Source organism: Bufo bufo, chromosome 10 (assembly GCF_905171765.1).
Source record: "Bufo bufo chromosome 10, aBufBuf1.1, whole genome shotgun sequence".
Taxonomy (NCBI): domain Eukaryota; kingdom Metazoa; phylum Chordata; class Amphibia; order Anura; family Bufonidae; genus Bufo; species Bufo bufo.
Window position 1 is genome coordinate 99,557,211 of NC_053398.1, and position 18,188 is coordinate 99,575,398.

Sequence of the window (18,188 nt, forward strand, 5' to 3'; positions counted from 1 at the left end):
TGCCACACATGGGTCTCTTCGATTGAGGGAGAAGAAATTCTGAACCTTGTGATTCTTTGCTGATGCGAACAGGTCTAGGATGGGATTCCCCCAACGGTCCCGAATCTGTTGGAAAGCGGTCTGGGACAAAGACCACTCGCCTGGATCCAGACTTTGCAGACTGAGGTAATCCGCCTGGAGATTCAGGGATCCTTTTAGATGTACTGCCGCAAGGGATTGTAGATTCTTTTCTGCCCAAAGGAAGATTCGGTCTGAGAGCCTCTGGAGATGACCGTGTCTTGTTCCTCCTTGGTGCTGGATAAATGCCACCGCAGTGGAATTGTCCGAATGGACCAGGACGTGGCGATTTTTGGCCTGTATTTGGATGGACCTGAGACCTTCCCACACCGCACGGAGTTCTCTGTAGTTGGAGGACATCTTTCTCTGGTCCTCGGACCAAATCCCTTGAAAAGTCTCCGAAGCCGTGAGGGCCCCCCAGCCCCGAGAGCTGGCGTCCGTCGTGAGGGAAAACACACTTTCCTGCCTCCATGGAACTCCCGATTCCAGGTTCTTGGTCTTGAGCCACCAGCCCAGTGAAGCCTTTACTCCCGGGACACTGACAACCCCTGGTCCAGGGATGATCGATACCCATTCCATTGTTTTAGAACCAGCTTCTGTAAAGGTCTCGTATGGAATTGGGCCCAGGCTACCGCGGGGATGCAGGAGGTGAGATGGCCCAGCATTTCCATGCCCTGCCTTATTGAGCAACGGGACTGCTTGGTGAAGTGGAGGATCCTTGACCTCAGCTTCTGTACCTTTAGCGGAGGGAGAAAAGATTTTTGAAGAACTGAATCCAAGAGAATACCCAGGAATACCTTCCGATGGTCCGGGAACATGTCTGACTTCTCCCGGTTGATCAACCAGCCCAAGTTCTGGAGGCGCGAGAGAACCACTTGGATGTGTCTGTGAAGGAGATCTGAGGTTTCTGCTACTATTAGCAGGTCGTCTAGGTAAGGGACGATTATTATCCCCTCCTTGCTTAGGGAGGCTACGACCTCCTCCATTACCTTGGTGAATATGCGGGGTGCCGATGATATGCCGAACGGGAGGCACTTTAACTGATAGTGGCAAACTGTCCCGCCTTGCTCCACCGCGAACCTCAGATATCTTCTGGAACGGACCTGTATTGGGATATGGAAGTATGCGTCGGAGAGGTCTATTGTAGCCATCATAGACCCTCTTTTGATGAGCTTCACCGCTGACTTGACTGTCTCCATCCTGAACTTGTGGTAGATGATGTGTTTGTTCAGGGGTTTTAAATTTATGATGGTCCGAAAATTGCCATTCGATTTCCGGACCAGGAATAAAGGGGAATAGTGACCCCTTCCCAAATCTCTGGTAGGTACCTTTTCTACTGCCCCTAGGCGTAATAAGTTTCTTATGCCCTCGGATAAGGGAGACTCGAGGCCCCTGGTGAGCTTGGTCAGGACGAACCTCTGCGGAGGAAGGGAATCCAGTTCTATAGTGTAGCCATGTTCTACGATGCCTAATATATACGGATCAGTGATGGTTTGTTCCCAAACCCCCAGAAAGGAGCTGAGCCTTCCTCCGACCGGGATGATGTCATTGTTTTGATGAAGAGGGATCTCCCCTGTTGGGATTAAGGAAAAAACCTTTTCCTCTCCCGTATCTCGTAAATCCGCGACTCTTCCTATCGGCCCTAGGATCCTGCTGGGGACTCCGAAAAAACTGTCTCCTGGACTTGGATTTGTCCTCTGGAAAGCCCTTCTTACGGTCCGTGGCATTCTCAAGGATTTTGTCCAGGTCGGAGCCGAACACGTACTGACCGTGAAAGGGTAGAGATATCAGCCTGTTTTTCGATACAGTGTCGCCCGACCAGGCTTTAAGCCATAGTACCCGTCTGGTGGTGTTGGACAGAACCGCCGTGCGGGCAGAAAGCCTAACCGATTCTGCATCGGCAAGGAAGAAAGTAGCCTTCTTCAGAAGAGGAATACTATCCAGGATCTCCTCCCGAGGGGCCCTATTCGCTATATGGTGCTCTAGTTGTTCAAGCCACACTGCGAGTGTACGAGCCACACATGTCGCTGCTACCCCTGGTTTTAGGAGAGCTGCTGTAGCTTCCCAGGTTCTCTTGAGCAGACTCTCGGCTTTCCTATCTAGAGGGTCCTTGAGCTACGCTGCGTCCTCAAACGGAAGGACCGTTCGCTTCGCTACTTTAGCGACGGGATCATCCACCCTGGGAATGGCCTCCCAGTCGGCACAGTCCGCTTCATCGAAGGGGTATCACCTTTTGAGGCCCCGTGGGATAAAGGAACCCTTCTCTGGCTTCTCCCATTCTGCCCGTATCATCTTCTGGATATTGTCCGGGACCGGGAACACAGATTTGTGCCTCTCCCCTAAACCCCCGAAAATCTCCTCCTGGACTGACTTGGATCTCTTAGGGACCTCCATCTTAATAGTAGCCCTGATGGTTCGGATCAATTCTTCTATATCCTCTGGGTTAAAGAGGAATCTCCTGTACTCACTACTTTCCTCCAATTCCTGAGATCTAGCCGAAGTCCCCACATCTGACAAGACAGAGTCGGCCGAGTCCAGATCACTCCCGGAGTAGTCCAGGCCTCTGGAAGAGGGTGGTCTGCGGCCCTGACCGGGCTGGGGTATAGGGGAGGCAGGGGGTCCCTAGCGGCCAACGCTGATTGGACCTCCGTTCTGACCAGAGTCTTGATCTCCTCCATGAAGCTAGAGGACTCTGCCTTCACCATTGTAGAGGTGCAGTCCTTACATAGTAACTTGGACCCTGAGGAAGCGAGGCGCTTAGAACAGACGCCACACTTCCTGGGTCTGGATTTAACAGAGGAGGAAGACTCCTTTTCTCCCTGCAACACCAAGGGAGGAAAGGGTCAACCACTGCAGGGAAAAATAAGCAATAAGAAAAGGGTGCCAGCAGGCTACTCACACCGCCCAGAGTGGTAGGGGGCTCAGGAACCGAGCCAGTGGTGGTATGGGCGCTAATCTTCGCAGCTCCCGTCCACCTGCGTTGCAGTCAGCAGGTAAGGTGACCGTGGAGACCTCAGATCAGCTGAATCGGCTTTCCTTTTTGAATTTGGCGCCGGCCGCGGCCTCCGTGACGTCACGACGCTGGCCACGCCTCCCGGCGTCTGACATCATCACCTGGCGACTGGAGGGAAGCGCATCACAGCGTCGCTCCAGACGCCCTACCTCACTGCTTTAAGCCCGCCTGGGCCGCCGCAGAGGGAACTTCGCCGGGATCACCATGAGTGAGGGTGACCCGGGCATAGACCGCGCCTGGAGGAGGGAGAGCCGGACCCCGGAACCGACCTCCGGTCTAACAGGTGACACCCCGCCGTAGCAGGGTGAGAAGAAAAAAGTAAAAAATGAAAAATAGAAAACTAGGAAACCCAGAAGGGCTCCCAGCACCTCTCTGGCATTCCTTCCTTGACAGGACAGGAAAAACACTGGCGATGAGGGGTGGGGGTGGGGTTTTAACCTCTCTGTGTGCTTTTTCCTGACCTATCAGAGGAAGGCACTCAGTTTGTGCTGTCATGGAGACGACTGGGGAAATAATTTATTATATATATATATATATATATATATTATATATAAATAAATAATGAATATATAAATTGAACCTCACACAGCAGGTGTGCCTCAAGGATATGAATCCTCATCACGTCATGGTTTATCCATGAAACAACCTTGTTCCCTTCAGACAGACACATCTGAGGAAACTAGTTTACTCCCCATAGATAAACCCATATCTTTAGTAATAACTTTAAAAATATACTGTCCGTTCATGTTCACAATTATTTTTATATAAACTGAACTTGCCATGAACTCATCTTGGCTTCCTCAGCCACATAATATAACTTTGGTTCAGGCTGATTTTATTCTTAAAGGCAATGAGATGAGCATTCATTTTGGTCATTAGATAATATTGTATACGTATGAAAATGCACAACATAATACCCTATATTGTGCACCCAGTAATAATGCCTGCATAGTGTCCCCCAAAATATTGTCCCCTATTAGGTCCCTGAAATAGAAACATAGAAAGTGTCGGCAGATAAGAACCATTTGGCCCATCTAGTCTGCCCAATAGACTGAATATCCCTTGGCCCTATCTTATATGAAGGATGGCCTTATGCCTATCCCATGCATGCTTAAACTCCTTTACTGTATTTGCAGCTGCCACTTCTGCAGGAAGGCTATTCCATGCATCCACTACTCTCTGAGTAAAGTAATACTTCCTGATATTACTTTTAAACCTTTGCCCCTCTAATTTAAAACTATGTACTCTTGTAGCAGTTTTTCTTCTTTTAAATATTCTCTCCTCTTTTACCTTGTGGATTCCCTTTATGTATTTAAAAGTTTCTATCATATCCCCTCTGTCTCGTCTTTCTTCCAAGCTATACATGTTAAGGTCCTTTAATCTTTCCTGGTAAGTTTTATCCTGCAATCCATGTACTAGTTTAGTAGCTCTTCTCTGAACTCTCTCCAAAGCATCAATATCCTTCTGGAGATATGGTCTCCAGTACTGAGCACAATACTCCAAATGAGGTCTCACTAGTGCTCTGTAGAGCGGCATGAGCACCTCCCTCTTTCTACTGGTAATGCCTCTCCCTATACACCCAAGCATTCTGCTAGCATTTCCTGCTGCTCTAAACATTGTCTGCCTACCTTTAAGTCTTCTGAAATAATGACCCCTAAATCCGTTTACTCAGATACTGAGGTTAGGACTGTATATTCTGCTCTTGGGTTTTTACGCCCCAGGTGCATTATCTTGCACTTATCAACATTACATTTTAGTTGTTAGATTTTTGACCATTCCTCTAGTTTTCTTAAATCCTTTTCCATTTGGTGTATCCCTCCAGGAACATGAACCCTGCTACAAATCTTTGTGTCATCAGCAAAAAGACACACCTTACCATCGAGGCCTTCTGCAATTTCGCTGATAAAGATATTAAACAATATGGGTCCCAGAACAGATCCGTGAGGTACCCCACTGGTAACAAGACCATGGTCTGAATATACTCCATTGACTACAACCCTCTGTTGTCTGTTCCTGAGCCACTGCCTAATCCATTCAACAATATGGGAGTCCAAGCACAAAGACTGCAATTTATTGATAAGCCTTCTATGTGGGACAGTATCAAAAGCCTTACTAAAGTCTAGATAAGCGATGTCTACTGCACCTCCGCCATCTAATATTTTAGTCACCCAATCAAAAAAAATCAATAAGATTAGTTTGACATGATCTCCCTGAAGTAAACCCATGCTGTTTATTTTTCAATCCATGGGAGTTTAGATGTTCCACAATCCTCTCCTTAAGTATGGTTTCCATTAATTTCCCCACTATTGATGTCAGGCTTACTGGCCTATAGTTGCCCGATTCCTCCCTACTACCTTTCTTGTGAATGGGCACAACATTTGCCAATTTCCAATCTTCTGGGATGACTCCTGTTACCAGTGATTGGTTAAATAAATCTGTTAATGGTTTTGCTAGTTCACCGCTAAGCTCCTTTAATAGCTTTGGGTGTATCCCATCAGGCCCCTGTGACTTATTAATGCTCGAGGCACTGTAATACAAATATCTCCTATTTTACCCTAGGTAAAAATGCCACTATAGTGCCCCCATTCACATGTCCGCACCTGTTCCGCAATTTTGCGGAACGGGTGTGGACCCATTCATTCTCTATGGGCCCGGACGTGAAGCAGAGAGCACACTATGTGCTCTCCGCTTCCGCATTTGCGGAGCGCGGCCCCAAACTTCCGGTCCGCAGCTCCGCAAAAGATAGAACAGGTCCTATTCTTGTCTGCAGCTGCGGACAAGAATAGGCATTTCTATAGGGGGGTGCCGGCCAGGTGTGTTGCGGATCCGCAACACACCAGACGTGTGAATGGACCCTTAATGTCCCCTATAGTGCCCCTAGTAGTACAAAAAAAAAATGTGCATGTACAAAAAAAAAAACAGAATTAGACTTACCGGTACTTCAGTTTCCATTAATCCACCATGACGGCACACATGAGAGATTGACCTCTGTAGGGGCAGGAACAGAGAACGGTTAAGTTGACCCCTCCAACCACCATACACCAGTGAGTTCCAGATTACAGTGCTCCGACCCACTAAGGTGTAAAATGCCAAAAAAAAAGTTATTTTTTTAAATATATTTTTTGGTATTTCCTCATACCAGTATGTGTGTGTGTGTGTGTGTGTGTGTATATATATATATATATATATATATATATATATATATATATATAAATATTTTTTTTTGGGTGGGATATTGTGCAGTCATGTTGGATTCATGGAAACTGAATTACCGGTAAGATCTGAGGATCTGGATAAGTCCAATCTGGAGTGTCTTACGAAAGTATTCGTACTAGACCATGTGGCTGCTCTGCATATTTGTTCCAGAGAAGCCCCTGCTCTTTCTGCATATGAAGAAGAAATTGCCCTGGTAGAATGGGCTTTAACTCCTATGGGTCAACTAATACCCTGAATATTGTAACAATCAGAAATCGTCAGTCTGATCCATCTAGCGATGGTTGCCTTCGATACTGCTTTGCCTTTATTCTTTCCTCGGAATTGGATAAATAAAATTGTCCACTAAGTCCTTGGTGTCTTGTAGGTATTTGAGGACCGTTCTTCTGACATCCAGGCAGGGGAATTGCTCCTCCCCAGGATTTTTGGGGTTTGTGCAGAAGGAAGGTAATATCTCTTGGTTTCTGTGAAAATCTGTTACTACCTTCGGTAAGAACCCTGGATCTAGTTTGAGGGTTATCCTGTCTTCCTGTATAGTGAGGTATGGTTCCTGAATTGAAAGGGCCTGGATTTCGCTTAACCTCCAGGCTGATGATATGGCTATCAGGAAGGCAGTTTTCTGTGAAAGGTTCCTTAAGGAGATGTCTTCCAAAGGTTGAAATGGAGCCCCTGTCAGTCCTTTAAGAACCGTATTCAAGTCCCAAGAAGGCATCCAGGGTCTGATTGAAGGTCTTAGTCTAGATGCGGATCTAATAAATCTCCTGATCCATCTATGATTGGCCAGTTCACTGTCAAAGAAAGCACTTAAGGCTGAGATCTGAACTTTCAGGGTAGAAGGTCTGAGGCCTAGTTCTAGACCCCTTTGAAGAAAATCTAGGATCTTCTGAATATTGGGCTCTGAATAGTTCGGTGTGTCCTCTCCACACCAGGTACAGAACTTCTTCCATATTTTGAGGTAAATGGCACCAGTAACTTTTTTTTCTACTTGAGAGTAGATATTACCTTTTCAGAAAGACCCTTGCGTCTTAGGATGTCGGATTCAGGATCCATGCTGTTAGTTTGAAGAGTTCTGGATGTGGATGCGAGATCAGGCCCTGGACCAAGGTATCTTCCCTGAGTGGAAGAGTTAAAGGTTCCTGTGGAGATAGCTTCATTAGTATGGAGTTATTAGGATTCGTTTTGCCGACTCCTGCATGGCTTACCGTAGAACCCTGGGTATTCGCTGGAATGGGGGAAAGGCATACGCGAGATCCCAGTTCCAGACTTGGGAAAACGCATCTTTTGCCCAAGGCTTGTCCCTTGGATTCAGGGAGCAAAACAATGGGACTTTTGCGTTTAGTTTGGAAGCGAATAGGTCTATTGATGGGAGACCCCACTTCTTTATCACCAGGTTAAATATTTTGTTGTTTAAGGACCATTCTCCCTGATCTATGGTGGTCCTGCTCAGAAAATCTATTAAGTTTTGTTCTCCTTTTAGGTGAATGGCCGAGATAGATTTAACTTTACCCTCTGCCCAGGAGAATATTTTTGCGGATAGATTTTGAAGTTTTACTGATCTTGTACCCCCCTGAGGTTTCAGGTAGGATACTGTTGTCACATTGTCTGAGAAGATCTTGATGTGGTTGTTTTCTATTTTTCTCAAGGCCGCTTTTAAAGTCTCCCAAACTGCTCTGAGCTCCTGATAGTTCGAGGATCGCATTGCTATCTCCATAGACCAGGTTCCCTGATAGAGGTCTGTGTTGACCTTTGCTCCCCATCCCGTGCTGCTTGCGTCGGTCTGGATATTTATTGCTGGGGTTTTCTGCCATTCTACGCACTTCCTTCTTTTTTTTTTTTTTAATCCAACCACAAGAGTGTGGAACTTTTTACGTGCCCTGGGATCCGAATCCCTTGGTCTAGTGAGGACTGGGGCTTGTCCCACTTTTTTAGGAGCCAAGCTTGGAGGGTTCTGTAGTGGGCCCGATACCATGGAACTGCAACAATACCAGGCCGAACTGGATGGACAAATGTCTTTTTTTCGGCCTTATGTACTATGATACAAGCACTCATCTGCCCTAAGAGACTGTCTCCCTGATGGAATAAAACCTCCTTTTTAAAAACCCTCTGACTGTTTTTTGTATATTCACTATCCTTTCTTCTTTAAGGAAGGAAGTCTGTTTTGTGGAGTCCAAAAGAACTCCCAGAAATTGTACCTTGGTAGTACGCGTCTTTCAAGTCGACTGTACACATCAGGGCATTTCTTTTTATTAAAAGGATGGTGGAGTTCAAGGATTCCATCTTGAACCTCCTGTAAGTAACATGCTTGTTTAGGTCTTTTAAGTTTATTATTAAACGATATGTGCTCACGGGTTTTTTCACTAGGAAAAGGTTTGAGTAATAGCCCTGCCCTTGTTGAGATAAAGGGACTGGAGTTACCCCACCCAATTTTTGGAGATCCCGGATTTTTTCCCAAATCAACGGTAACTGAGCCGGATGAGAGATTTTGAATCTTTGCCCGGGGGCGGGTTGGAGAAAACTCTACCCTGTATCCGTCCTTTATGTTTAAAGCCCAGGGATTTGAGGTTACGGATTTCCACTGCGGGTAGGATTTTAGTCTTCCCCCTATCCTGATTAAATTGTGGACGAAAGGGCAATTTTCTTTTTGTCGGCTTATCTTCAGGAAAACCTTTTTTCTTGTCGGTAGCTTTTTCTAGGATCGTGTCCAGGACAGTACCAAATACATACTTCCCAGAAAAAGGTATCGAACATAGCTTCATTTTGGATGCTATATCTCCCCCCCAGGATTTCATCCAAAGAGCTCTTCTTGCGGCATTGGATAGAACCGCGTCCTTAGCTCAAAAAACAGATAGTTTCTGCTGAGGCGTCAGCTAGGAAGCCTGTAGCTGACTTCAATAAATGGTATTGAATCTAGTATCTGGTCTCGCGATGTTTTATTAATTAGATGTCTCTCTAGTTCTTTTAACCAGAGATACATCGACCTAGCCGCAGAAGTTGCGGTGATATGTTTTGAGGGACTACATTGCCGCTTCCCAAGATTTCCTCAGGAGGCTATCCGCTTTTCTTTCCATAGTATCTTTTAATTGGGAAGAATCTTCGAAACGTAGAGTTTTTTTTTATTAACCTTATTGCAACCTTGATGTCGATCCTACGTATTTCGTCAAACACCTTAGATTCATTGGGATCGAATAGTAACCTGTTTTTAAAATCCCTGGAAATACCAAATTTTTTCTCAGGGGATGCCCACTCATCCATAATCATTTCTTTTATATTTTTGTTTATGGGGAATACTCTAAACCGTTTAGATTTTCAACCCCCAAACATCTCCTCCTGGACTGAGAGGTTTTTGGACATCCTCTACACCCATAGTGTCTCTGACCGTTTTTAGAAGGTCATTCATCTCTGCTATGGAAAAAAAGATTTTTTTTTTTATTCATCCGTTATTTCCCCTTCCGATAAGGGATGCTCATCTTCATCTTTTTTAGATCAGGAAGCCTCGTCCTCCAACCCGTCAGTCTAAGGAGGATATATCTATCAAGTTTTGGTGGAGGCACTGTAAGAGCTTCTTCGCGAAAGGATGCCAATAAAGATCTATCTTCCTCCTGTATCATAGACTTGAATAGATATGAAAGACGGCTGTTCAGCTCTCACGATTTTTGTAATACACTCCTTTTTAGTATAATTATCAGGAAGTTTAGTACAGCATTGGATGCATCTCAATCTTCCTGGGTTTCTTCAAGGTTTGTTTAGAGACCAGCTGTATTAATGCAGGATTCAATGTATAGTACATCAAATAGAAGGTGTTGTATACACTGAAAAAGTGGGGAGCCAGCCCCAGGGGGAGGCATGCTATAGGAGCTAAATAAACACCCTCCTATAATTCCACCATAGACCCTTGGTGGGTCTGCTGCCACAACACAGGAGTGAAGACTCACGGTTTGTGTTGGAGCGTCCTGCTCTTTGGGCTGCTTTAGCTCCTGGTCCGACATTATGAGGCTGTGTCGGCAAGGAACGGAGTCTGGTATTCGCAAAAAGTCTCCCAAGCTGTTCCTTTTTGAATCCCCTGCCCGAGATCAAGTCACTTCCAGGTATGAGTCTTAACCCGGAAGTGACATCAGACGCCCGCACACAAGGGACGTTCCGGACAGCTGATCTCACTAGGAGATAGGAGGCCTGTGGCAGCCGCAGGGCAGGCTCCTGATCAACAGGTAGCGTGACCCTGCCATCTCCCTGTCAGCTTCGGCATGCACCTCTGGAGATCAGGGGACGTACCCGGAATGAGGTGCCCGCAAGGGAAGCGACGAGCTCCCGATGTAGCTCCCAGGTATTCTTGTAAAATAAAAAATAAGGGGTATACAGAATGTTTTTCACCTCCCTGACTGGCAGAGAGGACTTTCTCTGTCCTGGCCACTGTAGGGGCAGGAACACACTGGTGTATGGTGGTGGGAGGGGTCAACTTAACCTTTCTCAGTTCCTGCCCCTATAGAGGTCAGGGGTCAATCTCTCGTGTGTGCCATCATGGTGGTGAAATGGAAAATCCTGCTATAGTGCCCCAGTATTAAAAGTCCCCAGTGCCACCAGTAATGGCCCCAATACTGTCCGCAGTATTAAAAATTCCTCTACAGTTCCCCAATAATGCTGCCAGTCCCCCAAAGTGCATCTCTATTAGTAATGTCCCCCACAATGCCCCTCCAGTAGTGTCCCTCATAGTGCTCCCATTGAGTAATGTGCATATTCTGTATTATGTCCCCAATACCCCTGCAGTGCTATCCTTCCGGTTATTAAAAGGCCCCCAAGGTGGAAGTGGGGAAAAAACAAAACAACTAATACTCCCCTGTATCCCACATTCACAATGCAGGCTGCAACCTCTTCACCGCGTCCCATAGGCTTCAGGCCTTCTAAGCTTGAAGCCTATGAGGGTGATTGGCAGCGGGGAAGAGAACTAGCATCTCCTGTGCCCCGCCGCAGTATTAAACTGCAGAGCTGCAGCGGCTGGTCTAGTCGCAAATGGCAACAACACTAAAAAGTTTTGTCTCCATTTGTAAATTCTAAGTCGCATTGGCGACCATCTGGAGCACTGGGAACACTCAATGAATATATTTTTTTCCCCCTACCTTTAAAGCCCTATATAAAACTTGCTCCAGTCATATAATAAATATTCATGTCCGGTGTAGTGGCAAGAAGACGACACACATACAGTATATTACTCAAACATTTTAATTATATAAACACTGTAAACACAATATTAGAAAGATTAGTAGAAAAATAAAACTTTTACCTGTTGAAACAATCCCTCTAATTTACAGGGAAAAATGGTCAAAGCATTACATAAAAGGTGCATGACGTGACAATATAGATGCTGGAGCCACATTGTACAGTCTTACCAGTATTAAAATAAACTATGCTCTTTACATGGTAGACATTGGAACTAGAACAGCCCCGAGCATCTGCCTCAGGGCTCATGCTCACGAATATATGCCGGCCATGCCCGTATTGTGGACCACAGTGGGTCCACAATATATGGGAACCTTTTGCATGTGCACCGTATCATGAATCCCTTGAATGGGTCCGCAATTCGGAAGACACAGAACGGAAGGCCACAGAAGCACTATGGAGCGCTACCGTGGCATTTCAGTCCGTGCCTCCGCACTGCAAAAAAAAAAAAAACACAACATACTCTTTTTTGCGGTGCAGATGGATCGCAGACCCATTCAAGTTGAATGGGTCTGCATCCACCAGTGCAGGCCACACAGCCGGTGCCCGTCCACTGGGAACCGCAGTTTGCAGTCCCTAATGAACGACACAGGCGGCACTCATTTGTGTGCATGAGCCCCTAAAGAGGGTATATCATTGGTAATACAGCTGAATAAAGCAAGTGCCTCCGACTTGGGTAGTCCAGGTACCTTCCTCCAGTACCAAACTGGTTCTGGGCCTTCATATGGGTTAAATGAGAGCGGCAACTTTCTGTTAGGCCAAGTGCACACAACATATTTTCTGCTGTACAGATGGCACTGAATCCACAGCAAAATGTATTTGTTGCATACAGATTTGCCCTTTTGCATAATTAAGGGAGATTCTGAATAAATCGTCAGAAAAAAAAAAACACACACACTGGATTTTAAAATAATGTTCCAAAATCCACAGATTTTGATCTATTGTACGTGGGTGTGACGTTCTAAAGCCCATTCACATACACTATGGTACAACCACACCATAATTTGGCTGCACACTCCAAAGGGTGAGATCCACGGAGCATATCTGCAGCATAAATTGACATGCCATTTCTCCACTGATGTTTTTTTTTATGCATGTGGGAGATATTTAAGGCTAAGGATATACAGCGATCATTTCCACGACACCTGCTGCAGGACTGAAAATCTCACTATGCTACCGTCGCAGCATAGTGAAGCCCATCCAGCAAGGTTTGATTCCTGAAGACTACAGTGTCATAGTCGCAGCAACCCATGAGTTTCTACAAGGACTCCATTCAGTTTCACTATGCCAAGATACAGCCTAGTGAAAGCGTGGTGTCAGTCATGCAACGGGGGTCACAGCCAGGATGGCCATGTAGTCCTTGCCAAAATCTTATCCAATTTGCAGCTACTATAAAACTCTGCAAATGTTCGCATGCAGCTCCTATGGGTAAAGTCTGAAGCATGTGTGGCTGTACCCTTAGTGCGATTTCACACAGCGTCTTTTGCCTGTGTCCATGCGGAAACAGCATGGCCTCCCATGGAAAACAACTGGAGAAGGTTACCACTCCGCCAGCCTCTGGTTTACACCTGTATGTATTTTGAAGTCAGTAAAACGCGGATCCGACAAAACACCATTTTTTTGGGGGGGGACCCAATGTAACAATGCCTATTCTCGTCTGCAAAACGGACAGGACACGTTCTATCTTATTTTTGAAGGCGGCGGAATGGACATATGGATGGACAGCACACAGTGTGCCGTCTGCATTTTTTTCAACCTCCATGGAAATGAATGGGTCCGCGTCCAATCCGCAAAAAGTGCAGATCGGATACAGAGCAAAAATACGGTCATGTGAATGGGCCCTAAGGGCTAGTTTACATGACTGTATGGTTACTGTGCCCGTGCTGCGGACCACAAAACATGGGTTCAGGCCATGTGAACTCCATGTTGCCGGATGCAGACCTGTTGACTTGAACGGGTCCGGGATCCACAAGACACGGCAAAAGATAGGATATGTCCTATCTTTTGCCGTATCTTGCAGATTGTGGACCCATTGACTTGCTGTTTGCGATCCGCAACACAGGCACGGCGACCATATGGTCGTGTAAATGAGCCCTTATGCTGTAATTTGTTGTGTACTTTCAGTGTGCGATTCAAACCAACAAGTCTGCCAGGGCCGATTTCAGCATGTATTCGGCACCAATATTGCAATGTGCTCATTACCCACCTCCCATTATTGGAAATTAGTGGTGAGGAAAGCGATTCTCGCTGCATGCAGATTAGCCCCATGGCCGTGGCATGTACAACTACAAATCTGCTACAGAAATTTGATGGCCAGCCTCCTATTGCTGCCACTAATACTTCAGCCACAAAAACCTGTTGTGTGAACATGGCCTGATAGGCCAACCTGTATCTTAGTTTTGGTGGAGGTTTGCTGGAGACAGGGAGAGACCAGTGTCAAACAAGGCTTGGGCCATTCCTGAAGGTGGGGGCCAGAGATGGAGTCAAGGGAGCCCCTATAAAAGCTGTAAGGGTGTTTTATGGGTTTAACTCAAATGTAATAAGACGTTGAAACATCATGGATTACTACTTGCACACTTTGTCCAATTTGGATTTTAGGCAGTGTAAAAAGTCACTGAGGACCAGGTCTAAGGAATTCTCTTCCATTACAACAATCTGTCTTCGGGTACGACCAGATAATGGGCCTGTCTGTGGCCGAGGACCACGTGCTGTACGAGCCACATCCCATTACCTAATTACAACCACACTGCTTCATCTGTCATTGGTAATTACCAATGAAGAAACAATACAGGTCTCATTGCTGCCGCTCATATGGCCACGTGGCACTCAGCCACAGACCGCACATCCCAAGCGCAGTACTGCTGCTCCATGTGGTTGCACCCTCACCTAATCCAATGCCAAACACTGTGCCTTCTACAGGTCTTCTTAGTGACCAAGAAGAAGAACAAATCTGCTCACACAGCGGGGGACAGCGGAGCAGCGGCCGCACAGGCCTGTACGTGTAATATTCTGACCTCCTCCTATACGTTATAATGAGGCACAGGCAGAATACACATCTGTTACCTCAGCAGGGCTCAAATGTATAAAGTATACAGCTATGATTGGAAATTAGGGATTTCACATTAGGAATTGCATATTTCAATCAATGTTCAAATATTACAATTTATAAAGGATATAAAAATTAATATAGGTACATGCATTTACAGAGAGAACATCCCGAGTCTGAAATCAACAAAATGCATCTTCATGAAGGGTGTCTGTCAGCAGCTGTGACCCTGCAAGACTGCTGACAGCAATAGGTAAGTGCCGGGTGACCAGGACAAACCATACAGAGTGCACTTCACAGTGAAGCTCCGCCTCCTGGGCACTTGCAGGAGCAGCATAGGGCAGAATATAAGTTCATATCCACATTACCACTGATAATATAGTTATGCTTGGCCTTTTCACCCCGGCCCCAACTAGCGCTGTCAGCAGTTTGGCATGGTCAAAACTATTGACGGAGTCCTTTTAAATGGGTCATCCCAGAAAATGACTTAGCACCTATTCAAAGTACATAACAATGGGACCCTCAGCGATCCAAAGAACAGAGGGTCCTAAATGGAGCAGTAGTGTGGATGCTGGTGTCTGGCTCCACTCACTTCACTGGGGTTGTGTAGACAGTGCTCCATCAGTCCCATAGAAGTTAGTACAGCGCTCTTCTGACATGCGCACTCCTGCTCCATTCCTTGGGTCCCATCAGTGAGATCCAACAGTTATCATCTACCCTGTGGATAGGCGATACAAACGTTTTTTGTGGAATAACCTTTTAAAGTGCAAGTAAATACATAAAAATAAAAAATAAAAGGATCTACATGAAAGATTCAGTGATACAAAGTTGTGCTCATAAGTTTCCATACCCTTCTAGAATTTACCATTTCTTAGCCCTTGTTCAGAGAGTATGAATGAGAACACAAAAACGTCTCTCTCCCTCGTGGTTAGTGGTCGGCTGAAGCCATTTATTGTCAAACAACTGAGTTTACTCTTAAATCATAATCGCAACACAAACTGCCCGAATCACCCTGATCATTGCCCTCATCATCCCGCCAGCTGCGCATGGGACGCACTTGGACATTCCAACATGACAATGATCCAAAACACAAGGCCAAGTCGACCGGTCATTGGCTACAGCACAATAAAGTGAAGGTTCTGGAGTGGCCATCTCAGTCTCCAGAGACCTCAAATGTGCAGTTCATGCAGGACAGCCCAGGAATTTAGGGGCACTGGGGGCTTTATGCCAGGAAGAATGGGCAGCTTTATCATCTGAGAAGATAAAGAGCCTATCCACAACTACTACAAAAGACTTCAAGCCGTCATTGATGTTAAAGGGGGCAATACACGGTATTAAGTAGGGATCGACGGATTATCGGAAATACCGATATTATCGGCCGATATTCAGGATTTTGTACATTATTGGTATCGGCATCTAACTTTGCCGTTATAGCGTATAAAGCGAATACTAGTGAGCGCTTCCATTATGGAAGTGCGCACTAGTATGCATTGGGTGCCGAGAGCAGGGAAGAAGCGCAGCAAGCGCTTCCGATACTCACCCTCTCTGGTCTTCTTTGATGGGGCCCGCGCTGCACTGTTCTGACCCCGTACAGCTTCAGGACGTACTGCGTACACTATGACCTGACGCTGCACAGGGGAGCGAGACGCCAGATCCGGAGATGAAGAGGAGCTGCGGCGCAGGAGAGGTGAGGTCTCATAGGGGTTAATAAAGTCAGTTAGGAGGTGGGGGGGGGAATGGTGTGGAAATTGGCATTTGGCACTAGTATATTATAAATTGACTACCAACTAAGGGCTTTATTAATTTATATTTATAATATACTAGTGCCAATTTCCACCACCTCAGTGACTACCAACTAATATAATATATATTATGAGATATAAAATATCGGTATAAATTATCAGCTATCGGCCTGAAAGTTCAGATTATTGGTATCGGCTCTAAAAAAAAAGTCAATATCGGTCAATCCCTAGTATTAAGAACTGGGGTATGTAAACTTTTGATCAGGGTGATTTGGGCAGTTTGTGTTGTGATTATGATTTAAAGAGTAAACTCAGTTGTTTGACAATAAATGGCTTCAGCCGACCACTAACCACGAGGGAGAGAGACGTTTTTGTGTCATCATTCATATTCTCTGAACAATGGATAAGAATTTATCAATTCTGCAAGGGTATGTAAACTTATGAGCACAACTTGTATATACACATATATTGTAGGCTACATGTAAACACTATGCAAAGCATAGGAAGTTGTACCCCGACAGTTCTGTAAATTAGACAGGTTAGATCCTATTACTGTATTGACTAGCACTTTAGATGGCGTGGCCCTTTAAAAAGGCCTCTGTCAGCAGATCTGTCCCTATGACACCGGCTGATCTGTTCCATGTGCACTTGGCAGCTGAAGGCATCTGTGTTGGTCCCATGTTCATATGTGTCCGCATTGTGAGAAAAATTATGTTTTAGTATATGTAAATGAGCCTCTAGGAGCAACGGGGGCGTTGTCATTACTCCGAGAGGCTCTGCTGTCTATCCAATTGCTGCGCCTTCCACTTTACCTTTAGGACAGGGATGGCCAACCTGAGGCTCTCCAGCTGTTGCAAAACTACAACTCCCAGCATGCCCAGACTGCCTACAGCTATTGGCCTACAGCATGGCATGGTGGGAGTTGTAGTTTTACAACAGCTGGAGAGCCACAGGTTGGCCATGCCTGCTTTAGGAGAAGTCAGAGCCAGACGTGATCACGTTTACACTGCCGGGCCCTGTCAAAGTGCCGAGGGCGCCTCTAGGTATACCGGCAACGCCCCCGTTGTTCTTAGAGGCATATATATATATATATATATATATATATATATATATATTTTAAAACCTCATTTTTCTCAGTAATGCGGACACATATGAACATGGGACCAACACAGATGCCTTCAGCTGCCAAGTGCACATGCAACAGGTCAGCCAGTGTCATAGGTACAGATCTGCTGACAGAGGCCTTTTAATATAAACACATTCTTATTTGCCTATAAAACAATACCGAAAAGAACAACACTGTCTCTCTACAATTAACCTGGGAGTTTTGCATCAGTTAGAACCATATGTAGAAACCAATAATGGACGCTCTAAAATCCAGAAGACAGCAGTAAACGCTTAGAAAGAGTCTATACAAAATCCACCTCCTGAGTCTGTGTAAAACCAAGACAAACTTAAGAATGCATGCACGCTTTAGCAGCATTGAGCCAAATAAAAATGTGACTAAAATGTTAAAATAGCATTAAAATGACTAAAACAGATAATAGGCTAGAACTAGAAAGGACATGAAAAGAATCAGCCTTAGAAAAAGGTTAAATGGTACAATATAAGAAATGCTCCTTAGTCATTAAAAAGGGAGGCACCGATATTCTTAAGAGGTGTCGGAGCTCTTCTACATGGTAACATGCTGTCCCAGCAGCAATCGGCCCCGCCACCCAGCGCAGTAAGCCACTGAACGATTCAGGGCCGTATATGGTCCTTGAAATAGCCACGAGGCCTCATGCACACAAACTTATTTTCTTTCTGTGCCTGTTCCGTTTTTTTTTGCGGATCGTATACGGAACCATTCATTTCAATGGGTCAGCAAAAAAAACAAAAAAAAAAAAAAACGGAAGTTACTCTGTGT